The 26,478-nt window shown below is 37.0% G+C and overlaps 1 protein-coding gene across 1 annotated transcript in view; it reads left to right on the forward strand.

The window, feature by feature from the left end:
- The first annotated feature begins 1,166 nt into the window (after positions 1 to 1,166).
- Positions 1,167 to 26,478, forward strand: part of FIGN (fidgetin, microtubule severing factor) — a 96,502-nt gene continuing 71,190 nt past the window's right edge. Inside the window, exon 1 of the mRNA XM_076340766.1 lies at positions 1,167 to 1,186. The gene's annotated coding sequence lies outside the window, so the exon portion shown is untranslated. The remainder of the gene's footprint in view (positions 1,187 to 26,478) is intronic.

Consider the following 26,478-nt stretch of genomic DNA (forward strand, 5'->3'; position numbering starts at 1 on the left):
CGCGTGAAAGTGATTTGAATTTGGCTCGGCGGCGCTCTGCGCAGGCGTCCAGCTGCTGGCATGCTGGCTCCTTGCAAAGCAGCTGTTTTGGGTTTGAAATTCCAACATGGCAGAGGCTGCAGTCAGTCTTCCCTTCAAAAACTTGGAATGATTTCAAATCATAGGCACCTTCACTTAACCCGAGCCCCCATTCATCAGCAAACACATCGGATCGATGCTACTCTAACCTATCGGGTTCTTGTACCAAATCTCCAGGTAAGAGGATCTTTTTTTTTTTCCCCCCCCTAGTCTTCCTACCATCGTTTTAAATTTATTTAATCTTAAAGCTTTCCGAGACAGCCGCGTATTTTTTCAATCGCCCGCTCGTGCCCTAAATATTTTGCCTAATTCGCAGTCGTTTTCTGATACTAAACACTCCGGTCTGCTTTCCTAATCGTATCCTGGAAAGTACAGATATACAATCGCAGTGCATGGTTTTTCCTCCTTGATCATTGCCAACAATAGTAGGCAGATTAAGAGTTCGCGATTGCAAGCGCCCTCCCCACCTCCTCCTCCTCCTAATTGGATTTATTTTTAAGTTGCGTTGAAAATAATAAACTGCAGGTAACGCGGGGCTGGACTTTGAGGCAACTAAGTTCTGAGCAAATAAGTGCAAATAAGAATCTCGCAAAACAAAAGTTAGGTTTAATTTGCTGTGTCTTGGCCGGGGGGGCACGAATATGTCAGAGGAGCTGTTGCAGTAAAATGTAAGCACATCATCTTGGAGGGGGTACAGCGTGGTGGGCGTATTGTTGGCTCGGAAGGGAGAGAAAGATGTATAATTTAATGGTATATACAATCCACTGATCCTATTACTATCCTCCCTGGAGCTCTTGTTAGTTTCAATGGGAGTGAGTGAAATTGACATGGACTTGCATTCCTGGTCATGTGCTTTTTTTTCCCCTTTCTTTCTTCTCTTGTGATCTGAGATCCCCTTTTTGTTGATGTTGCTTTCCCACTTAATTATATGCATGTAGGTTAAATGAATACCTGACGAAAGGGCCCACGTTTCAAGGCAGTGACATTTGATAGCTGAGAGGAAAAGTGGCTTTAATGAAAAGCAACCTTTGGAATTCCTGCTTGTGAAAAATCCAATTCAGCTTTTTGTGCTGCCAGCAAGAAATGATCAGTAGCACCAGTGTTTATGGTATGTCCGTTTTGGGATCTACTTCCTTTGCATCTAAATAGCAAAGACAAATTTAAATAGCATGATAACGCACCGAGGACTCTGCATGCAAATATTTTGTAATTAATACCAAATGTTTAATAGTATATTTTCACTTGTGTATATATAAGCATTTTTTTCTCTTGCTATCATTTGTTTATCATTTCTGCTTCGATTATAGCATTAGTTTTGTCCATTGTATTGATCTCAGTTGTAAAACCTAAAGTTGCATGTTACTAGCAGTGCACTATATACACCACTGAACTCCAGTGGTATGTAAATTAGTAAAAGTCGGTGACTGGAGATGGGGAAAATGTGTAGCAATGAATATATACACCTATACATCTACGTACTCATACATACGTGCCTAAAATGCATCTTTTCCTTTTGCAAACTAATAATTTTTGAGTATTTATTTGAACTCCAGCTGCTTTTCCCTCTCTTACTTTCAGCGTAATCATCTGCTAGAGGTTTTAACTGATGTGGGGTGGGGGAATGTTTTGCATGTAAACAAACAAAATTACTGTTGTGGCCGAATATTTAATACTGTTTAATAAGTGGTTATTTTATGCTCAGTTTACAAGTGTCTGGTTCCCACTGCTCTGTTCTCAGTGTGTAACAGAATGAAATAATCAGGTGCTGAAACTGGCTTCATTTTAACGGTCACTCTCCAGCCCCCCACGCCACCCCCTCCTCCAAAAAAGTCAGATAAAATGGAGCATGGGGAATTTCAACAGATCTCCTTGTGGTGCAGTAGATGCACCTCTGGGTGTGCAATTAAGGCTAAGGAACTCACAACAGAAGCGACTATTAGTCTGTTTTGTGCAACCAAAAAGGGGGTACGTTCACTTTTAATTGCGTGTGGTAGCAACAAATAAGGATGGAGAGAGACCCTAGGAGAGCGAGCGAGCGTGCGTGTGTGTGTGTGCGTGTGTGTGTTTGGGATAAGGGGGAGGTCTGGCGTGTGTGGCTGATGATCTCTCGTAATAACATATCTGAATGCAAGAAAGAAATTGAGAGAGCAGTTGCACAATGTACACTCCTATTTTGGTGCTGTAGGTGACTATATTGCTAAACATATCCCGGGTGCTATATGATGGGAATGATCCGATTCCATTTTGCATTTAGAACTTGTTGACTTTGAAGCGATCAATAAGGCGACTGTTTATTTTAGATGCACATAATTTGCCCTGAGAAATGTTTTAAGGAGGAGAGCAAGCGAGCGAGAGCGGAACATTTTTTTTTTTCTTTTTTTTTTTTTTCCTAGAGCTGTTGGAGCGAATGTGATTGCCAGATGGGAGATTTCCCTCTGTGATGTTAAAGCTGTAATATATATTCAGAGCAGATTGGACTGCTGCTTGTGATGAGGAGGATATTACATTTATAAATTTTAAATCGGGAATCGGACAGTATGCTGAGAGCTGAAATTGGATGGTGTGGACGGTTTGGACTGTTAAATGTGATTCCCAGATAATAATAATAATTATAGTAGCAGTAATATATATATGTATAATAAACACAATACTATTAGGCAGCTATATATGTTCTGTGGCACTTAAGTATATATTTCCAAATACGATTTCTCCTCTCTTCCCCCCCTTCCCTAAAATGTTAGGGGTTGGAGGTGATTGGGAGGGGGGTTTAAAAGCCTACTGTTAGGAGAAATCAAACGTAATCAGGTTCCTGCTTGAGGAAAAGTTTCGCTACAATTCTTGTTGCAGATGCATCTCTTTCTGAGTTTTTGTTTTGCCCATGTATGTGGCCTGACAGTGCCACAGTCCTGAAAGGCTGGAAAGTGGGAACTAGTCACACTCGAGCAGCTCTGCTGTTGCAAATTAAAAGTGTGTTGTGGTCAGGAAATGAAAGCTACAATGTCTCTTTTGAACAAGTCGTTTATCAAGAGAAACATCTATCAAGTAGTGGCTTGTCACATTGATCCTCTAAAAGTTAGGTCCGAAGTGGAAGCTGCTTTGATGTTTTTGATCCCAAATTTATAAAATTGAAAAAGCTGGAGAGAGTAGGACCGATTTGCACTTAAAATTGACTCTGCTCTGGGCGTGACAAAATCATCAAGTATCTGTGATACAGAGCTGGTAAACCAAGGAGGTATCGGATCTTCTGCCTAATTTTTATTTTCATGTTGAAACTTTAGCTTTGCCACACAGGCATCTCTTTTCATACTTTTAAAGATCCTCTCTATATGCCTGTGCATTATTTCGTCGGGGACATTTTCTTGCTTAGGAATACATCTGTTGCTTCCAAATTCAACCTTTTCCCGTTGTTTTTGTGATGGTATTTATAGAGTTCAGCTTGAGAAGGCAATTTCAGGTTTTTTTTTTCTCTCATCTCAGTCTTGTTTCTTCTTCTGTATTTGTAATCTCAGTTTCTACCTCTCCTCCCCGTGAAGCAAAGTTTCTTTTACTGCCAAAGTAATGTTTATTGCAAGTAAGGTACATTTGAAGATATCTGTTTGCACAGCTTAAAACATGTTAAGAGTCCTGTTAAGTATGTCTTCCCCCTCTCATCCTCTTTTGGTTTCCATTTTTGACATGTGAACCACACTTTCATTCTCAACAGAAGCAGTGTATTTCAAATTGAATATAAAGTTGAGTTTTCAAGTAAAAAAAAAAAGACCAAAATAAAGTCTAAACTGATCTTTTATCTCTACTTATTTTCAATCATTCGAATTGTTTAGCAACTTTTTACAAAAGTTTTTCATTTTGCATGAAGTTTGTGTTTGGATTAGCAAGGAATCCCTTCGACGAAGCAGGGTTTTGGTGTTTGTTTGTTGTTGGGTTTTTGTTTTCTTTTCTTTTCTTTTTGGCTAAGGTATGAGCAAAATCTTCCTTAAAGCAGGATGCTTTGACTTCTTTTCTTCAGTGTCATAAATGAGACTAATACTGCTTATGGATACTTGCTAGGACCCATTTGCAAATAGGCAGCAAACAGCAGCGTGGTGGGAGTTTTGGTGAGTGTTATACTTGCTAATTAATCATGTTTGAAATGAAGGAATCATAGCATGGTAATAAAGGCTCATTGTTTGATGTTTGTAACAGGATGTGACTCCTACATGAATCTGGTGGGTTTGGGGTTTTTGTTGTTATTTCCCCCCCTTCATAATAAGATACCTTCAGTACTCGATCAATTTGTTTTTATTTATTGCAACATCTGTGACAGCACAGGGACACTTCCTTCTCTTTTTCTAGCAGTATTTTAGAAATACGAAGATTGTATTGTTATTGATATCTTCATCATACAGTTCATGGGGGAAAAAATGACAGTCTTATGTCATTAGCTGTTCTTTAAGACTTTTTTTGTTTAAACAGAGCCAAAAATTCTTCTGGGTTTTTTTTCTTCATATAAAAACCCTACTACTCTTTTTCTTATAACTGATGAAATGTCACTTCATGAACTTTTGTGCCCTACTTGCTTACGCATATGTAATAAGGGATAGCAACTAAAAATATATTTCAGAATAGTTTGTATACTAGCCCTTTAAAAATTAAACTGTAAAACACTTGGATGGTGTTTTTGTTTCCTTGTTTTGGTTTTTAATAGGGCTCTTATCAGATGGGTCATCTTTAGGCTTTATTGTTCACCTTTCAATTAATAACTACTATATACGATGGAGACATATGTGATAATCTCTTTCAGACTTGCAAAGGTTTAGTTTCAAAATTTAATTAATTAATTAAGGCTATTTTATGCTGCATGAACAAGGTTTGAAATCTGCTTTTGTTTAGATGGTCTCCTCCTTTTTTAAAATATAATTCCTAGAGGAAAATGATTGTGTACGGTTCCTGTCAATATGTTTTTTCAATGAATGCATACAAGAAGTATTGAATATAATGACTGATCTTCCTGTAGTCTTAATCATCGATTAATAGGCTTATCTGCTTGTTAGGAGTGGGTTTAATGGTACAGAATCAGCATGAGATCTGTGTATATGAAACATTTGTGTGTTGTTTATAACAGACTGAGTTTTGATCTAGCATTCCCAGATCTAATAATACTAATATTTGGCTCTTTGCCCTCAATCAATATATCCCTTAAGTGAACAAACTTCACATAATACTTTAATAAAGTGCCAGATGTATTGATACCGAGTTGATAAATTTAATTACTGGGGTTTTACATTGATTAATTGATCTTATGATTGGAGGAAATTGTTCTGCAGACATTTCTGAAGTATTGAGGAATATTGTATGTCAATAAAGCTTGATTAATTGATCAATCCGCGCTTTTTTTTTCCTCCTGAGTCATTGATAAGAAAAGGCATAAAAATAACTATAAAAAGAATTTGGGATAAACTAATAAGAAATTCTCATGTGTTATTAACAGAGCAGATGAGAAGCAAAGCACTGTGCAAGTGGAAAAAAATCAACTTTGAAGTGGAATTGTGTGTAGTGGGCCCAATCCTTAGCTGGTGTAAAATAGTTTAGCTTTAAAGAGCTACAGTAATTTACAGCTACCAGAATCGGGCCCACTGTGGCTTTTTTTTTTTTGTTGTTGCTTTTTCTTTTTCTTTTTTTAGGACCGTTCTTTAGCTTATTGGAAGCTGTTTTAAATCAGATCTTATGGCTACCAAAATATATGGAATTTTAGATAAGCATCTGATCCAAAATGAACAGTATAGCTATGAAAGTAATTTGAAGAGCTGTAAATTCAGGATTGCGTATCCCTGATATTGTTGCAGAGTATTAAACTCTTGCTGCTAGAGATGCTATCCTCTAAGTGAAAACTTATCTTCCTTATGGGAAAGATCACTTCAGGGAACTCTAGGCTGGGAAAAGGCCTGGAGATTTTTTTTGTTGCTAAAATAATAATAAAAAATTTCCAATACATAGAATTAGTTACAGGGATATTCTCTAGGTGAAAAACCTTACTGGAGTACTTGGCTCCATTTCTGTGAGGCATGCGACCTTTTCACCCTATGTCAATGATATTTTTATAGAGTGTGTGAGAAATGCAAGCATAAAGAAAATTCCTTAAGATCATTCAATTTTTCTTTTTTCTTAAAAAAAAAAAGAAGAAAAAAGAAAAATCTCTGAATCTCAAAACAACATATACATCTCCCTTAGTGAAACTATATTCCTTTAAAGGATGATAGCTAATACAGAAGAACAGAGAAAATCCACTTGCAATATGTTACCATAGGTTTGACAAATAACAATCTTATCCTTCAAGGAGCAGAGTCTCCTAGACTGTAATGGAGGTCAAAAGAAATCTAAGGCTTTCAGTCCTTTAATAATTGTACCTGCCACCCCCTGATCAGCATATTAAAGAGAATGCGTGTATGTGTATTATGTTCCTTAGAAGATAATTTGTATTTGCAGCAACATACTAAATACAAGTGGACTTTACTACTATTGCTTCTAAATACCTGTTGATGTTGGTCTCACTGTGTGACAAGTGAGGGTAAAATGGAAAGAGAAATAGTTGGTCAATCTTCGTTACCGAGTCTTGAGAAACTGGGGGGGAGATCGGGCTTTGACAGGTCAGTTTGAGAATGCGAAGAATACTAGAAAGTGTAATCTGCATAAAGCACCACTGATTAAGAGCATACGGAGACTTCTGCAGTGATGAAAATGCGGAGTCTGTGCTTCCCTTTTGCTGAGTTATATTGCTACGAGGTATTGGCACACACAGTATGGTAATAACAATATTGTATGTCTGTTCCTGTAGTGCTAGTAATGGTGCCTGTAAAACATATCATAATACTGAACTATCTGTTTAATCATATAAGCAACACTCCTCACTACAATGGCTATTGTATTTGTACAATAGAAAGAACAGCCATGCGTTATTAAATTTAAATAATGGAATAAAACTTTGTTCTTTAAACTGTTTTTCTGCATATGGAAAAAAGTTTCATCTGTCTCAGCTATAATTAAAAGTAATGCAACTACAGATGACTGTCATGTCACTGGCTGATTTTTTTTTTAAATAATAGTCTATTAAGTGTGTAGTCTGATGTGCCATGAAACACTGAAATAGCAATTACTAGTCATATTATTTAACTGTTACCGAGAAACGATTTCCTCAGTTCTTTTAAAGTATAGTGCAGCTACTGCTAGTATGTTGTTAGTTAAATTTCAAATATCCTGAAAGTAATGTGGAGAAAAATGCTGAGATTATTTTGATGCGATAGCAAACTTTGGTGATGCAAGTCCATTTTTGCTCCAGGTTCCTTGAAATCATGTATTGCTTGGAGTTTTTGTTATCTGTTTTTAACCCTTTCGTATTCTACTTTTAATGTGTCATGTACTCTTTGTTAAAGCATATGGTTCATTTTCTGTATATGAATTGCTCAATGCATGAAGATGTATGCCACAATTTCTTTTGTGTGATATTTTTGAATGTGTGCATGTATCAAGCTGGTTATAGATTGGTGATGATAAATTGGTTTCAGTAATCTGTATCTTATTTGCATTAATACCCTAGCAGTAAGAGCATACTGTGGTCAAACTTCATGATCTAAGATAGCTGTCTCGCATCTAATTAAGCAGGGTCTGAATGAAGGATTCTCTGGTATGGGTCATAATTAAACTTTTTGTTTCTTGTCTTCAGTGTGATAAAATACTTAAGGGACGCATTAATGCATGTTTGCATAACTCCTGCTAATCTGAATGGAATTTGAAAATGAATATTGAGAAGAGATGGGAGAAGGGGCTGGACCTGGTAGATTACAGGAGTTTGTGGCAGGAATGTGTCTTCACGCTCTCATTCAAAGGGTTTTTTTGCCTGATTTAGAACATGCTGTTTGCCTTTTAATATGTTGGAAATAACATCCCTATTTTCCTCTGAGAGGTTTTTCCCCTTCTGTCTCCTCCATTCTAGCATACAAGCAAGTCATTAATAAAAAAGTGTTTATACAGTGAGCTTGAATTATCACTTAATAAAACTATGAGAACTGTACTGCTGCAAAGATATTCCTAGACAGTACAACAGATGTTGCCGTGTGTACATTTCTTCTGGAGACATGGTGAGGGGAAAAGCCAACAATTACTTTGTATTACTGAATGACAGCAGAGGGTGGATGGGAATGATAAATTTATATGCAGAAATTATTAATCCCTGATAATAGTATCAATATTGACATTTAAAATATTATGAACTGATAGCCCTGCTATACAAACTTCTGTGATAGCTGTGCTTTTAGATGAAAAGTAGCTATTTATATATCTTACGGCTCAGTGTGGTCATGTTGAAAGTATGAACTTACTCATCACAGATTCTGAGAAAGTGCAGGTTAACGTCCTCTGTCTTCTTTAGACCTATCTGATTACTTCAGCCTCCTGTGTTGACACAGAGAAAGAAACAGCTAGATTCTATGCTGGAAGAATAAGGTTTGCAAGCACTGACTGATATAAGGTATCCCATTGTGATACCTAAACCAAATTTTAAAAAATCAAGCATCCTTTTCAAGTAAAACTTGAGAAACATAGAAAGGAACAGCAAAGATGTATCTGAACACACTCGAAGGTGCACCATTTACTTTCAAAAGAGATCTTTCCCATCACTCGTGGATAGCTCCACCATGAAGAGCGATATCAAAAGATCTCAGAAAAGTAACTATTCTTTTATGTCTTTGGGAACTCAGATGCCTACAAGATTGTTTCTGAGAAGGAAAAGAATTGATCCTATTTTCAGTCCCTTGTTGTTCGCATTTGTGGACCACATCGCTATATACAGTATTGTAGAAATAGTCTCTTGGTATATGAATACAGTTCTGTTTCCTCTTGCAGCTCTGAAAGAATAGTGCAATGTTGCTGTATGCAAACTCAGTTTCGACAGTGTGTTTTTATGAATCCTTTCTTGCACTCTATAAAATTGTTTTATTTAAAATACATATGAAGTTTGCTGAAGATCTTTAAGCTTAATTGATAGGTCATCTGCGTGATTAAAATAGAGAAATTCAAATATTTAAAATAGTGTGTATTGGTTTTTATGAAAGTAATATGGGCTTAAAGTCACCTGTGATAATTTGTGAACTGGATATCCCCATTCAGTCAGAAAATTGCTGGGTTTAAACTAGCAAGATTCAGTTATTTTTAATATGGAAGGAGACTGTAAATTTGCTAACTCTTCAGCTGAATGTACACTTAATTTACAAAAGTAAGTGGTTTTGTGTTTACTAGTGTTTGATCTGCAGCTTTATATTAACTACATATCTATACTGGTGCTGTATTGAACATACTATAAATAGGCAGATACTCTTTTAAAGATAGTAATTTTTCATGTCTATATAGAATTTCTGATAATTCTTTATTTCTTACTCTTTGCCTTCGATAAAAGCTGAAATAAATATATTTTGGTAACTGTTCATGCAGCAATGAACCTTTTTTAATCATTGGTTTTCACTTTATTCTTTGACTTCCATTCATTTCATTTCATACTCCTGTCCTGTGTAGGCGTTATTTATGCTATAACACTGGTGTATTTTTCTGCTTCCAGTTTAAAAACTTTAGCGGTAACATTAATTTAGCTGATACCATGGTAGTCCTATTGAGAAATTTAATCTATTATTCAGATTAATATTAGTGTTGGTAGAGAGCTGAAGCTGAAAGTCAGTAAATCCTCTGTAACGACGGGGCATGAAGCACTTCTCGTTATTTGGCCCCTAGCATTTGTCAATGCGACAGTCATATCAAAGGCATGCCTTAATATGCAGAGAACGTCTTTGTTGAGACACATAGTTAAGTAAGTTTGAGAAGCCTTTGTTTTAAGATTTTTTTTTTTTTTTAAGTTAGATGTAGGTAAAATACATCTTGTCATGTGCTTATAGAGACTGAATAACCAGCGCCTAAACGAATGACACTTTTAAAGTTTTCACTAGTTAGAAATGTTAAAAGAGTGATAATGTGATATTTCTTCCATCACTGAGCAGATTATCCATATGGTACAGAGTAACAGACAAACTGACACTAGTATTCATTTAGAGTAATAATTTTCACCGCTGATTAAGGAAAGAAGTTTTGTTATTAAGTAATTAGCAAACACAGTCTTCCCTGCCCTCCTCACCCCAAGATGTCAGCTGTTTAGAGATAGTAGAAGTCGTTGCTTTCATTCACGATAGGCAAGTCGTTTTTAGCTAAAGTTACTGTTCCTTTCTGTTTCAGAGCTGCTACAACAGCTGCAGTTTGAGCTTGAAGGCTCAGAGTGGCTGAGATAACATCATGAATAGTATTGCATCTCAGCAAGTGCAATTCAGGTTTCCACTTTTGGGTGCTCAGTTACCAGAGGCACCAAGTCCCTGCAATTTGCATTGACTTTGGATATGCAGGTGGGCAACAAATCTTAGAAGCCAGGTGATGGGTGTTACAAGGAATTTCCCCAGAAAATGGTAGGCATTAGCTTTATTTGTACTTTAATGCTACAATCTCCCTCTTGAGGTATTAATGCTGTATGATAGAGTAAATAGGGCTTTTGATTTTTTTTACTGGTGGTTGTAAGAACACATTTTAAATTCATCAGGACAAAAATACCTGTGTTACACAAAGGTATAACGAATGACTTACTTGTGATTTTGGATGGAGGAAACTTTAAACTCAGTTTGTTACTGTGTAAATGTTCCAAGGAGCAAAATGCAGAGTAGATGATGCTGTTCTAATTGCAAAATCTCCCTTAGTTACCTTCTCCCTCCTCCTGATCCCCTTCTCCCTTCCCCCTCCCCCCCATGGCTTTTTTAAACAATTACGGGCATTGTGCTCCTTAATGGTGCACAGCTACTGTAAAGATAGATGTCCTCAAATAATGAGTTTCTAATAATAATCAGAGAGAGTTAGATTAAACTGGTTTTGTATAGAAATCTTAGAGTGTGAAAAAGTACACCTAAAATCCTGAGATATATTTACAGGAGCTAAGCCTATTTACAGAGGGCTAACCCAATTTTGTATCTGTGCATGTGTGTGGGGAGGGGGGAGTAGAGGCGTATGTTTGTATGTGCCTACATTTTTTGACCACCTGCTTTAAAGACTTCAGAAGAAGATTATTTTTTTTAGTACAGATTTCTATTTTGCTTTCTGATAACAGAATATGTTTTTAAATCACAACATACTAATTAGCTTCTGTGTTTACACTGGAAAGCTTGCATCCCTTCAAATGACTTCTAGTGGCGCTCTTTCTCTCTGTTGCTTCCCCCCCTCCCGTCTTTTTTTTTCCCCCTCTGAGAGGCTTATTACATTAGATTTGTTGCTTTCTTCCTTGTTCAAAAGTTCTGAAGGGAGGTAAATGAAAGTGCTAAGTACAGTAACAAATAATTGCTACTTTAAAGAGTTGTCACTATATTGGCTAGGAAAAATATTTTTCCTAACAGGTACTGGATCAGCAAGGCCATACAATAAACAGAGCAAAATAGTTTTAACTTATGGTTTAGAAATACATATGCTATTTAAATGGAAACAAACCCCCAAATCTCCCACATACCTTTTTGGGGTTTGGCGAACAAAAGCTCGCTTGTATGCTCCAAATTCCCCTGGGCCTCAATTTGCAATACCATTATTTAAGCCTGGCTGATACAAACCCATTGCAGAGAAATAGAAGCTCTCCTTCCTGGCTTTTCAAAGCCGTTCTGTGCCCCCCTCTCTCTGCCTACCCACGTTCCCCAGCCCCCCCCGCCCTGTTCCCAGCCTCTCGGTCTTACCCTGCCACTGTGAAACTCTTTTGTATTTGAAATATAGTAAATGTAGAAATACTACGCTTCTAAAAGACAGAAAAGTGCCATTCTGCATGGTCTTACTGACATCTCTACCAACACACGTGTAATTCTATCTTCTGACTAAGATCAAGGCTATAATCACTTTAATATCTGTTGTGTCCTCTACCAGGTGACCTGCAGTCTTTCATTGTAAAGATAAGAGACTCTGATATAATAAGTTATTTCTTCTCTAAGTCTGATCTTATAGAAAATACTAACCATAAACTGAGGAGAAACTTGTGCCCACTTAATATGCTCCTGGGGTGCCAGGCTCTCTGGATATCTGCTCATGGGTACAGTACTGTCATCATCGGATGCTCAGCTGGAAGCTGTTCTGGAGCAGAACTGGGTTTGGGTGTAATCCCAGCAGCTAACAGTAAATATGGGAATCACTGTAGCTTGATGCAGCATTGAGTACTACAACTGTATTTATTTTGCTGCTAATAAAATGGCAGTCTAGTTTGTCATCAAGAAGCTTGTCTTTTTGAAATCGCAGTTGAGGTGCAGTTCTGAGCTTTTGAGTTAGTACCTGTTAGTGGGAAGAGCTAAGAAATAGATGAGCTGCATTCCTGAAAGTGGGCGGAAGGATGGTGAGTAATACATGCCTTGGCATGGCATCTGCCAGAAGCGGGTTGCTTTGGTTTTTCCCCCCTGGCTCTAGTTTTGAAAGGTGTAAGGTATTCTGATAAGCAGAGGGGAAAAAACAAAGGGGAAAAATACTTCCAAGCAAATCGTTATAGCATATCTCAATGACTGTGCTCCACACTTAGATTTAATTAGAAGACAACTGCACTGGAAAACTGGTCATTTTAGTCATAGTTAACGACTGGTTCTCTCCTACCCCCCATCAGAACCGATTATATGCTGTGTTGTATAATGTAATTTCTACAAGAAAATTAAGTATGAATAGGCACGATAGTATTGTGTAGTTGCAATAATGAGGTTTTCATTAATGATGTTAATTTATCATTTAACTATCCTTTTAGAGGTGAAAATAACTATTTTCCTTGTGGTGTTTCCTTTTACTATATATACCAAGCCGTATCAAATTGGGGTATTTTGTAAATATTTTAAGAAAAAGACTGTGACTGAACAGTTATTAATATGTTCATTATGTGGTAAAAAGGCACTGAAAGTGAAATCTTGTATACCTACATTTCTTATAGGATAACTAATTTCAGGAGGGATTTCTTTTATGTTGTAATATAATTTACTAGTGTACAGTTTCTACAGTGTCATGGGTAGTTCAATGCTTGATTTCAGGCAAGCAAGTTTGTTTCCTAGTTAGCTGTAATAAGACTTACTTGCTGTCAGTAGTAAGATAATAAGGATAAAAATCATGTATGGCTTAAGAAAAAAAAAATATTCATTTGCATTTGTGCACCAAGTTCCACTTGGCGATATGCTTGTTGGGCTGAGCTATTAAGTGCTATGTGGGCTGTATTTCAACTAGCGTATGATTGACTAGGTATATTAGAGCTTTTTACCTACTGCCAATGCAAAATTTGACCCTGGTTTTACCCTGAGATGTTTTTGCCTTTAAAAAGATCCATGCTTTATGATTACACAGGTGGGTGACAAATTTATTGTTGTTATTTGTAGGGTGTGGCTCCATGTAAGAGTAAGAGTAACCTGAATCTGAACTGATGCTGAATAGATTTTATTTTTTTTATTTTTTTTATTTTGATTCCAAAGTCCAACTGTGGGAATTGATATATCATCTTAAAATTTCAAATCTATATTTTATGCACTGTGCCAAAGCACCCATGAGCTCATTAAGCGAAGACTTTTTCAATTATATGTTGTGTTTATGCATGTATTTATACTTGACAGGAATCCTTTAGAGGTTTTGTTTGCTGTATTAATACTTACAGTGTCTTGGAGTACATAAAATATGCTTAAAAAAATAAAAAGACTAAGCACTGCTTACAGATCTAGTTCTGGTAGCTTCCTCTGTATTTTAGTAGCTGCTGAAAAGTTCCTTGGCCAGACATCCAGCCTCTAGAGGGCACGCCAATAACCTCCTCTGCCAGACCCTCACCCGCACAACCGTCTGCAGCAAGTTTTAACGCTGGCATCTACAGAGAGAATCCCATTTGTGTTGCATAATAAAATCTCTGAGTGTATTCCTTGTTGTTCCTGGAGTTTTCCTACAATAAGTGGTTTGCTTTCCTTTTCTTTTTCTTTTTTTAATCTGGGGGAAGGCTTTTGTATTTGTTACGCTATTTGCCTTTTTTTTTTTCTTTAGTGGTGATCTTTATGAAAGACTCAAATCCACTATGGTATAATCATGTGGCTCACTTACAGTTACTCCTTCACCTGGTAGAAATCTTTCTTTAGGTATACACTGCTCTTTACTGTAGTAAAGACTACAGAGGCCAGTGCACAGTATTTGAGACTTGCAAAATTAGGTACTAAAAATTATTATGTACTAAAATCTAGATAATAAATAATTCAGGTGGGATTAAACCAAGTCAACCCTACTCCAGTCGCCCAGGTTCAATTGCTCAACCCTTTTCTCTCGTGAAATGCCATATTAGTTTTTTGCTCTCCTATGGACTATTGTTACGAACACTGATATTTATGTGAAGTCATACTTGTTCTCCAGTTCAAATGTTTGACCATGGTTCTCTACTCCAGTATATCACCATTAGAAATCAGAGGATTTCCAATAATTCAAATGAATCTGATAGTCTGCTTCAAATTTTCCTTAGATCTACTGAAGTAGAACAAAAGAGCAAGTATTCTAGGATTTGGTACCATAAATTAAGACATGTTCCAGTCCATAGTTTAGTTTTGGTGTAAGAATGTGAGTATGTTTAGGGAGAAATATATATCTAAGAAAATTTTGTTGCACAGTGTCATTAACCAAGTATACAACCTTTCCTAAAAGTGTACTGGTTTAACTTGGGCACTTTCTGCTTGAGCATTTTTAAATACTATTTTGCCAATTGGAATCGAAATGTGGTTGGAGCACATACACTTTAGAAGGAGTAAAAGTATCTCCTGCTGATGACTTCATTAAGTCCTCTGTGTAGTTGAACAGATAGGCCTGTTACTCTGGGCAAACTTTGCTTTTTAATTGCATGAATACAGCGTTTTAACTACACATTTATTGTTGAGCCATGAAGCTTAACTGCATTGTTGAGTTTCTATGTTCTGTACAACATAAGGAAAAACTGAGAAAGAATCCAGCGAAAGTTAAGGGGATTGGTTTTGTTTATTTTGTAGGTCACCTGGCCTATAATCAGGAGATCTATGCTCAATTCCCATTTAGCTTTCCAACCTTTTCTTTAAAAGTAATTAAAAAAAAAAAATCTAAAAGCTGTTTGGTATATGAAGTGTATGGTTTCTGCTTTACAGGTGATACTGGACCAAATTTTGTTGAGGGAGTTTGACAATAACCCATGAACAGTTTGGAAGATTTATTTAGTATGTTCCTAGGTTGCTGCAACCCCATGTGCAAAGTTTTCCATTGCCTCAAAATGTCAAAGAGTTTTTGTTGGTCTAAGGACAATTACAGTTTATGGAGACACAGGAGAAAAAAAAATTTCCAAGACAGAGCACAATCTATGAAAGTGCTAGGTCATATTTTTTATGTCTTGATCACCTGTGGCCAATGGATAGTAGTTAACTTTCTGGAGAAATAATGGTGACATTGTTTTGTGATTCATCTAATCCGCTTTTTCCCAAGGGGCTGAGACAGTCACTAGTGTGTCACTTCAACCTTGGCATACAACCAGGTTGCAAACTTGTTCCTTCGTTCGGTGTTGCATGTTGGAGCTGTGCAGTGAACTGCCCAACATACAGAAATCTCAATAAAAAAGGATGTGTAACAGCTGGAGGGTGGCATGGTTAACCACTTCACAAACCTAATCTCTTCAGGGTTAGAATAAGCTTTAGCTGTCATGGAAAAGGGTCGGAAATATAGTTAGGATGTCTGGCCAGTCTTAAATAACCAAGTTTTTTGATGACACAGTTGTTTACAGTCAGAGACTGTCCCTGCTGGTCTGCCTGGGAGAGAGTAATCTTTTTTTCCTAACTGCCAGTAGAGGATTGGTATCATCCAAGCATATCCCTTATTGTTGTCCTCCAAACCCCAATATTCTGGGCCTTTCTCTTCCACCCAGCCAAATGGGTGGCTTTTACAGCTTGTCCTGAAAGCCAGAAAAATCAGGCTGTGTTCAAGTGAGTGGGGGGAAGCAAGTCCTAGAGCCAGAAACATCCTCGTGAGGGACACGGTGCCTGTGGTCCCTCCTGGGTGCTGGTGGGGTGCCCACTGGAGGGCCTCTGCCCACATCACCCGTGGCATCGTGATGGCAGGCAGAGCTAACTGACTCTCAGATGGATCAAAATAGCAGGGACAAGTGAATATGCTGTGAATGTATTGATACAGTTTATAGGATTTTTTTTTTTTAAAAAGTAGTTATGTGGGGAAAATAATTCAAAATTAATTTCGATGGGAAGTATTAAAGCACCGAGCAACTCAAATGTAAGCTGAATGGATGGTCTCTGATTTTTGTCGCTGGAAGGGCATGTGTCGTGTCTTTGGTCTGAATTTAGAAAAGTGTGAATTTTGTCCTTGTGGCGGAACATTATATCTCTTAAAAGTAGGAGAGGGGAGAAAAATGGCAAAGGATTTTTTTTTTCCTTCCTGATCAAATGAAAGCAAGAGCAAAGCCATCTTCATTTTAAATTCAGGCTCCAAATTTCTCTTTAAACCATTTTTAATAGAAACGGTAAGTTATAAATCATCTAAACAATTACCTGAACACAGAAGGAGTGGGGCCCAGCCTGGGGTTCAGCCCCAGATGTTTCTGCACTACAATAATGGCCCAGCCCAGATATTTACAGCTTAATTTCTGTTCATGTGCACTTGTCCATAGATGGTTCCTTTTCCATTCCCAGTTCAACAACTGAACCACTTATAGTAGAGAGTGATTTAAACTTGAATGATGCCAAATGTGAATAGAGACAGTTTACCTTTGGAAACTTTAAAGTCTGTTTCCAATATTTAAAATGTAAGGTAACTCTTGAACAGAGAATGATTGATCAGTAAGTGCCCCCTTTTAAATGCTGTATTCTTAATTTTTTTATCTATATATGTGTATAAAATCTGATTTTATACTTTTTTTTTTTCCTTAGCCTTGCTGCAGTTCGGAGCAGAGACTTTTTTCCTCCTTTTAATGCTATGCCATCTAGCAGTACTTGCATTGCAAGCCAGTGTCCCTAACCTCGCTCCTCTCCCCATTCCTGTCCTCCTCACTGCTCCTCCCAACCAGTCCCATTGCTTGAAACTAAACAAATTGAAAATAATGATTGGTAACCATCTGCTGTGCTGAAATTCCACGTACAGCAGTTAACTCCATTTTACAAAACAACTTCAATCTAGTGAATTACAGTGCAGTTCTTGGTGGCAGCAGATAGCAACAAGCAGTTCCGAGTTCCTCCAGACAAAGCAGTTCGCGTAGGGAGCATTATGCAGAGTCACTTGGTGGTGGTGGGGATACTTTTGCCATCAGACAGTTCGGTGTAATGCATTTGAAACTGGAGAGAGTCTAACCACGGCCTAATTGTTTCATCTGATTAAAAAAGAGGCCAGTCCATAAAACTGTGCAGACAGGCGATCTTGCAAACGTGCACCCTTTGGTTTTCTGTTTCTGCAGCTGCAGCGCAATGCGATGAGTAGCGTGTTCAGCTTTCAGTCACTTTCATGTGACTTTTGGAGTGCCCAATGAAAAAAACCTCAACCAAAAATTAGATTGCGTAGCTGGTCAAAGTGTATTGAAGAACAATAATTATTCACAGAGTTTCTATTGAAGAAACTCTTTTATTGATGCAGAACTGTAACAAGAAGCACTATAAATAGTGACGAACTGTCAAACAGCAGATATTCAAATAGCGACAGACTATGATGTAATATTAAAATAGGTACCATTATCATCCATGTTTTTAACTCAGTTTCAGTTATTTGAGCTTAGGTTTTGATCGTGTATAAAGAAAGTTGCTTAAAATGGGCAGTATATTGAGTTCAAAGGACCCATACAGTTCATAAATTCTCCGGTGTCTACTGGATTTTTCATCAGGGAGACTTCCAATAAAAATGATCTATTTTAGAAATAATATTGTTTAGTAGGTTGAAATGTGGTGTAATAAAATTAGACCTTCAGTCTTCTAAAGTTACTACTTAGATGGCACCCTTGGGATGGTAAAATGGCTGTATAAGCAGATGAATCAGACAGTTTCACTGATGGATACATTTGTCAGTCTCTGTTACAGATATAATATATTCTTATATCTGTAATCCTGACACTGTTACATCCAAATGAAATCAACATGAGGTTGTCATCTTTAAGCAAATATGTTAAGTGTTGTCTTTTGTGCTTTGGATTTGAAAGAAAGGGGCCCAAGGGAGCCAGCATCATGCAAATGGAACAAATCCCATTTCTTCTGAGCTGTGCTGTTTCCCCCTTCATGGCAGCTGGCTGTGTTATCTTTGTGTGTTTCTCTGAGTGCTGACAATTCTTTCAGTGATCTAAGTTAGGGCACATTAGAAAGTGGAAGCAGCTGTCTGTCGTTATACTGAGAGACGTGTTTGCTCTACTGCAAAGATGAAGGACCATGAATCCTTGACACACTCTCTCCCCCCTCCCCCTTTACTTTCCAACATGATCAACATTCAGACGCACAGATTGTCTGCTTGGACAGTTTTTTGTTCTGACTGACAGCATCTGGCATAGACAAATTTAAAAATACATAGCATGCCATGCTTGGAATTGGAACATCCCTTCTTTATTAATCTTCTCATTTAAACCATTCATTTACATTTCAAGAAAGGTTACAGCTTGATATGGTTGAAACATTTATTTTAAATGAATAACCTCCTAATGAAATACCTTGAATGAGCACCAAACAGTCAGTGTTCATTAAAAATTACACCTGATTAGTATGGCCTTGGAACTGTTGTGAAGACATAAGATTTCCCCATTGTCTCAATCCATAATAAAAAAAAAAAAGAAAAAAAAATGTTTAGCATGTGTGAGTGTGTGTAATTTTTTTTTTTTTTTACCACAGAGCTAAATGAGACTGGTGTTTTCACTTGCAACCCCCCATCATTTTCAAGAGTACCATGTTATAAAGCAGTAGCCTTTAAAATGCTATTTGTCTAATTAAATCTGTTTTTGCTGGAACAATACATTTGAAGGAAACACCTAAATAGTGTTTTGTTTTATTCTGCTAAGGCATTTATGATTTGAGAGACAAGATGCTTTATGATTTGATGTAATCTGAAATCCTAGATATATATTTTTCTACTGAGAAGTAGTCACATGTTAGTATATAAATACTTTACTAGTAAAATAGAACTGAAATGGTGGACCACCCACTAAAATGTTTATGCACATGCACATATGCACACGTACATTCTGTGCACTCTCATCTTCATGATCCAGGTTAGCAACACAGACATGCTTGTCTAGCATTTATGTAAAAATAATATGAAAATTGGCTGTACCAGTCAGAATATGGACTTTGAGTACAGGAAGGGCGGAAGAAAAACCTCTTCTTGTACTAGGCATTTTAGACGCTTTATATCACTGTGGATTGCAGCTTTAACTACTTGCAGTACAGAAAAAAAAATCTTCCGGGGGGGGGGGGGACCCCCAGTATTATAATAAAATAGAGGACTGTTCAAGTGCTTGGCAGTAAATATGTAAAACAAGTATCCTGGCGTATTTGGAGAGGAAAGAGATGCTGTAGCAGACAGGCTCAATTAACAATTGTAAGCAGGAGAGGACTTGTATTCCTTCGGTAAATGTAAGAGAGGTCATTTGCTTTAGGATAAATTCTGACAAATTTCAGATATAGACATAAAGGCTAGGATAAATATGACAAAAGATTTTCAGTTGCACATCAAGCATTTTGTATTTGCAATGGCCATTTACATTTTTTCTCAGTGAATAGATTTCTTTTTTATTAATGTTTTCCTGAATAATATATTTTTAAATTAATTGACTGTGAAACAAGCATTTTGGGACAATAGGAATTTTAATACAGGCTAGAAATATCATTTATGCTTTTTTAAAAATTCTCTTAGTAATGCCTAATCTATTTTTCTTTTTCTGGAGGAAGCACTAAGATGGTAAGTTTTCAGCACAGGTTTTACTATGCTAGTTATGTGTAATCATAAAAGTGAAATCAAATTTTATTTTAAATGAAATCACATTTTTCCCCCCCAAACTGTTCCATTTATATGATAAACTTCTGTTTTGATTTTTTTTTTTAATGACTAGTTATAAAGGCTTGTACAGATATGCATCTGTAAGCAAACTGGGAATAGGTTACAGAACGCAATTCCCTGGTGTAAAAAGCAAGGTTTAGCAGTAATGCTTTTAATCTGGACTTGTAGAGGATTCGGGAGCATCCATAGATCTGCTTCAGTAATTACCATACCCCAAGTGGCACTGGAAGAGACATTTGCCTAAAAACTTGATGTCTTCATTACACTGTTTACATTTTAATTAGAAACATGAAAATTAGTGATTCATACGGACAACTATAGTTTAAGTGGGTTTGCTCACCATCCAATAAATCATGGGGGGGGGGAAGGGGGGGGGGGGAGGCAACCCCACAACCTGCATCTGCAAGCAACAAACCCTCTCAAACCTTACAGTTGTAATAAATAGTTTACTAGGAATCATTCACGGGAATAATGTGTTGGTATTAGAAGCTGGTTAAAATGTGTTTGTTATTTTATTGGAGATGAAATTTCCATGTAAATTAGCGAACGTAATTTTAAAGATGAAGCTACTTGCAGGCGGTACTACGTGTATGCGAATGACGTGTGTGTAGGATATACATATGTAGCCTCTGTGTATGCATATATATAAAATTGTAGCTGTATTAAGGAGAAGAATTGGTGTAGGAATATTTTGGCAGTGCTGAGCACTATGTATGGCTGCAGAGAAGCCAGTTGAGCCTGTTTCAGTACGTCTCCATAAATACATGTAAACATTTGTATAGCTGCACACAGAGATGTATATATACAAATACACACGTGCACGCACACAGAGACAAGTAAGGATATGTTGATAATTTCCCCCTGAATTTTGCATGTACCTGTCAGCACCAGTGGCCTAAAACCACTCCGTCCAGGAGTGATGGGGAGAAGCAGCGGTGCCTGTCAGTGTCCCTGCCTGAGTCAGCAGCATGTCCAGTGCCTGCGCCGGGCGACAGTCACTCATCCAGCCCTGCCCTCCCCGGGGGCCGCCGGCCTCCTCCGCACCGAGGAGAATGACCCCTCTGTCTGGCACGCTCAAGATCCCGAATCGCACCGCATCGGTGTGCGAGTTCAAATCCCTACTCCTAAAGGCAGGGCTGGGATTCCAGCTAATGACTCAGAGATACAGAGGGTCAATGCACTGGTGATCTGGAGTACTGAGCCATCGCGCCGGCTTAGTTGTACTTCCAACCCCCCGCCTCCATAACTCACTGTCTCACCCTCTGCATTTCCACCCCCATTCCCTTATGATAAAAGCGATGATATGCAAAATTGCATTTCTTCTTCTAAGAATACTTTAGGGGTCGTATTCCTTCGGATTTCAGTTTGGTCCGCTCGATTTTAAAAAAATGTTTTGCTTGGGGGGGCATGGGGGAATTGTTTTCTACACTATTAACTTCATGTTACGTTAGTTCCATATAGGCTGTTTTGGGTGTTATGCAAATAATACATGGATAACAAATTTCTTTGAATGGGAGAGTGAGCCTTAGTAGCAATAAGTAAAAACTTGTTGGTTTAATATTAACGTCTTTTTCTTTAAGCAAAAATAAGGAAGTTTCCTTCTCCCTTGCTTTTTAATGGATTTGTTTTTGTCGGAATCCTTAAGGTTTGTAGGATAATCTCTTTCCAGAACTCTCATTTGCATTCTTTTATTTTCTTTTTTTATATATATATATATATATATAAAATTACATATATATTTATAATTCTTCCTGTGTACCTCAGATTTTCAGACAGTCCATGATATACACCAGAATAAGAATTTTATAAAGATGTTTCATATTTGCCAATATGAATTGTATTTTTGTTCTTTCATCATCCAAGTGGTATTTCTGAGCCAGAGAATAAGTGAACCCAGGTATATCCTGTGGCTATTTTAATGGTTTATGGAAGCATTTCACATGCCAAAAATAGACAATAGTGTCTCTTTTTTGCATTTGTTTTAATGTTAAAATACTGTTTCAGTTTATGTCAAACACTTCGTTTAATCTGAAGCTTTGTTCTTCTTTTTCTTAATTTAAGTTTTTATCAAAAGTTATTAGTATTGTCTCTAATTCCTGGTAATTTGGCAGCACTGCAATGAAGTAACTTGGGCGCAGGCTTTGTAGTGCGATTGACTTAGTGGCAGTACTCTGTCTTCATTTGTTCTGGTTTTTCTTTTTTCTTCTTCTTTTTTTTTTTTTAAACCCGTCTTTTTCGGGTCTAGGCATGTTATAAATGTGACTAAACAGAACTGTCTACATCTGCAAGGACAGAAACATGCCGCTTGCTTGTACGTACTGCAAAACTCTAATAGTTTTGTGCTATCTGTTAAATTCAGTGTGCTTTTTGCATTGTGGCACGGAACAGTTGTGCTGTGAGGGAAGCTGGCTGCCTGCCAGCCATTGACTATGAAATCCCGGGTACCTGAGAGCTTATCAGTTCTTTTGCTTTGTAAAAGAAAAAGTGATGAAAATGTTGGTAAACTGCCATGAAGGTTTAAGGCTGCTGGAATAAGGAGCCGTGTAATCAGATTGGAAAATGGAGCTTGAGATTCTCTGCATGGGAAGCAGTCGCCTGTGGACCTACCGAGATGCTGTGCAAGTGCCCGAGCTGACCACTTTGTTAGCAAATCAGCTTGTTTGCTGCAGCAGCAGCAGGGTGGAATAGGCTAGTCCTTGCGATGGTATGTAACACAAGTAATATCTCTTGCTTTGCACAATGTAATCAGCTTGCAATTAGCTCACTCTACATTAACCTTCTTGATATTTTTCCCTTTTGTAAGACTGTGCACTTTAAACAATTAACTATAGAAAGTAATCCTTCAAGCAAATCAAAGCAATCCTTTAATTTTATCACCCTGCTGAAAAAGTATCAGGTGGTCAACTGGTCTTCATCAGCTGCTGGAAATTCTCAGGCTCACTGTAGCGTGGAGAGGTTCTTTAACCCATTCACATTTAGAAAAATGTCAAGATTTTATATTTCTCACGTAACATAATGCTGCATCATGAAGCTGCAATTGGAATTGTTTTAATGAAAAGCCTTGGGAGAGCCCTTTCCTATAAAGACAGCTTTTACGCTTCTGTTTGTTTAGGCATTTCCATACACTACCTCTCAGAAAGCTTTGATGACACAGCCACTTGTACTCATAATTCCACTGCTTCACCTCCAGTGAACTTGATTCACTAAGGTTGGAGAGAACAAGGCTATCGTTGCTGATCTTGTGCATTGCTTTTTAATCCTCTGAAATAAAAGCCAGATAACGGGAAAATTTGTGTGGCAGGCAAACTTCCTTTTAGGTAGGAGAGTAAAAGTTTTAATGCCATTTGTGGAAATGTGGAAGCTTGAAGTTTAGCTGAGGAAAATAAAACTCATTTCAAATTAAGAGTGCAGAACACGATCTGCCTTGCTGCTATTTGAATGGCTTACCCACCCAAAAGTTCCTTTGTCTGTTTGATAGTTTTGGGTTTTATTACAGGCTTGAATTTTCCAGAGACATCCTGTAAAACATGTGATTATTTATACCCTAGTAATATAGTATAATAAGAATATGCCTGGTATTTCATGTAAAAGTTTGCTTCTATTTAAATAATTGTTTGACATGCCTTGATAATTTCTAAACTTAAATCGCTCAGCAGTTATGCTCATATGAATAAAAGCAGTGAAATTAGTGACGAAAATGTTTACGAATAATAATGCTGTGCATGAGCCTTATTCATCTTACATTCATTATATGAAAATAAATATCGTGGGTGATTTAAGGCTGTAATGAACAAAGTGATCTGAAACTTCTGTCCAGATATTTTGTTCAGAAGATGTTGGAAATGGTCAGCAGCTGCTTTGCCGCCCCCCACAAAAAGTCATTTCATTCATTTCATTGAATTCCAGTAGATCAGAGCAATAAACTGAATTTATAATATGTGATCCGCTTTTACCAATGATATCTGTGAAAGCAGTATTGACTGGCTGTGTTAAAGTCATCTTTTATCTCTCTTTGTAGAATGTGAACATGTTTTGAAAATACAAAGCCAGATACTACTAATCACACTACATTTATCATATTTTAATGTTGGCTTTGGCTTAGTTTTAATATGTATAAAAATTCTGGAATTTATGTGCACATCTGTTTTCTGTGTGCCCCAATTTAAAAAAAAAATGCAAAAAAAAAAAAACCTGCATACATCTTATGCTGCAAAGATCTACTTTATATTCTTTTAGAGGACAAACTCCATTAGATATGCACTTACTGTACATTGGATTGTAAATCTTACAATTTAATGGTAATTCAGTGAGCAGTTATTGCTTCTGTGGCCTTTTTTCTTTCTTTTTTGTCCCATCTCACTTGTGAAATAGGGTTACCCTTTACAAGTGTCACATCCATAGATTCATCTTTTGTACTCTATAGTTGTTCCTAGTGCATCATTCTAAGTGAAAAGAAAAATAGGAAGCCAAAGCTACAGGAGGGGCATTGGGGGAGGGGGTCTATAGATAGAAATACAGCATATAGCAGCAGAAAGACCAAGGCAGTTTAGCATCAATCTAACAGATTAAAATTTTGCTGTAAAGGTACATTTTCTTTAACCTCATTCTCATTCGTTTTTCCATACCACTGTAGCTGGCGTTTGAATTCCCAGGAAGCAGAAATGGTGTCTTAATGATACGAGCCTTTTTGCCTTGCTTACACTGTTAATACTCTTATCCCTTTTCTGATATGAAATACTTTTTGTAGAAACAATATACACATTTGTAAAGAAATTATAAAAGGATTCTCCTTTTGAAGATAATGAGTTCTCTTCAGGAACTGCAGGTTACGTGGAACACAAATGAGCTCTAAGTGGAGGGATTTAAAGTCCTGCTACAGCATTTAATTTCTTGAGGAAAGGAGTTCAGTTCAAGGTTAGCCTGTTATTGTGGCACTGGCAACTACTTCTCTCATTCCTGTTCTTCTGCCAGCGGTACCGCACAAAAGGCAGTCATTTTTATTTAATACGTAGGGAGGTATTAATCACTGCAGTGTTTTCTCGCAAAAATTTGTCTTATCAAATTCATTGTTTCACCACTCGTGACAATAATAGGTGTTTAATTACTCAATAAGAGCAGTTTATAGATTCCATTTTTCCTGTTTGCTGGACAAATGGTATTGATTTTGTACTTGGATGCAACATGAAACTGTATTAAACACAATTAGAATTCTAAGGCTGGCTATGTGTATCAGTTATGGTAACTGAGCTCCTTGCTAAAGAAACTGCATCTTCCGAATTTTCACTACATTTAAATTCCCAGGAGAAGAAAAGATCTTTAAGGACACTCCTTTTATTACACGAGTTCTTGGTGTGTTTTTTCTTGGTTTTCACTAGCATTTATGATTGCCACAAATTTTATACATTCAAGACAAATAGTTTATGTAATATTTTTTCAGATAATAATCCCTTTACAGTGGTAATAAGTTGTGCGCTTTCCAACCTCCTCAACAATTTTACCATTGTCTCATCCTACCTTCGTGCCATACTTACAAACAAGATTTCTTGTGTGAAAAATAAAAATTATGTTATACCCCAAGCTTGAGTTTGGACAGTAAAAATTTATGAGACTAGGGAAGACAGCAGACTTCTTTTTCTATTTTTCCTAGAGCTTTCAGTTTTCTTCAAAGGGTGACTATTAAGCCACATGTGGGTTTTTGTTTTTCTTTCTTTTTTTCTTTCTTTTTTTTTATTTTTAGTGATGGTTACTATTCTGCTGTCATTCATGGCATGTTATTGATATATCAGTATCTGCATAGGCTTGAGCCCTTTCTTCAGGTAGGATTTTAGCTGATTTGAAAAAGTTGCACTGCCAAAATAATTGTTCAACGCTTCCTTTGTGGGTCAGTACATTTTTAATTACAATTCTTTTCTGCTACTGGTGCTTTTGTAACAATTTCCAGTTGGGAGTGTTTAATGTTTTCTTATTTTGTGTTTGTTTTTGTTTCCAAAGAGTCAGAATTAAAAAGCATGAACTGAAGGTGAGCATACTCAAGTATTTATATCTGAATCAAGAAAAGAAGAATGATTCCTGTCAATGTGCATTCCACTGTACAAACTTGTTTAAGTAACCAAATCTTTATGATCTTTTGATGCTTGTCGGATTCAAGCTTCTAGGTAAATAAATTAGATAAAATCCTTAGTGGATAATTCCTACTTTTTATTAGTTTTATTTCTGTGTTCTGCTTGGAGCCTACATTTTTCCTTATTTAACTCAGTTTGTGTATTTCTTGAAAAGACAGACAGAATTTATGAAAAATATACCTTGATTGAATGATATTTTTGAAGACAGCATGTC

Source organism: Aptenodytes patagonicus, chromosome 6 (genome assembly GCF_965638725.1).
Source record: "Aptenodytes patagonicus chromosome 6, bAptPat1.pri.cur, whole genome shotgun sequence".
NCBI classification, from domain to species: Eukaryota; Metazoa; Chordata; class Aves; order Sphenisciformes; family Spheniscidae; genus Aptenodytes; species Aptenodytes patagonicus.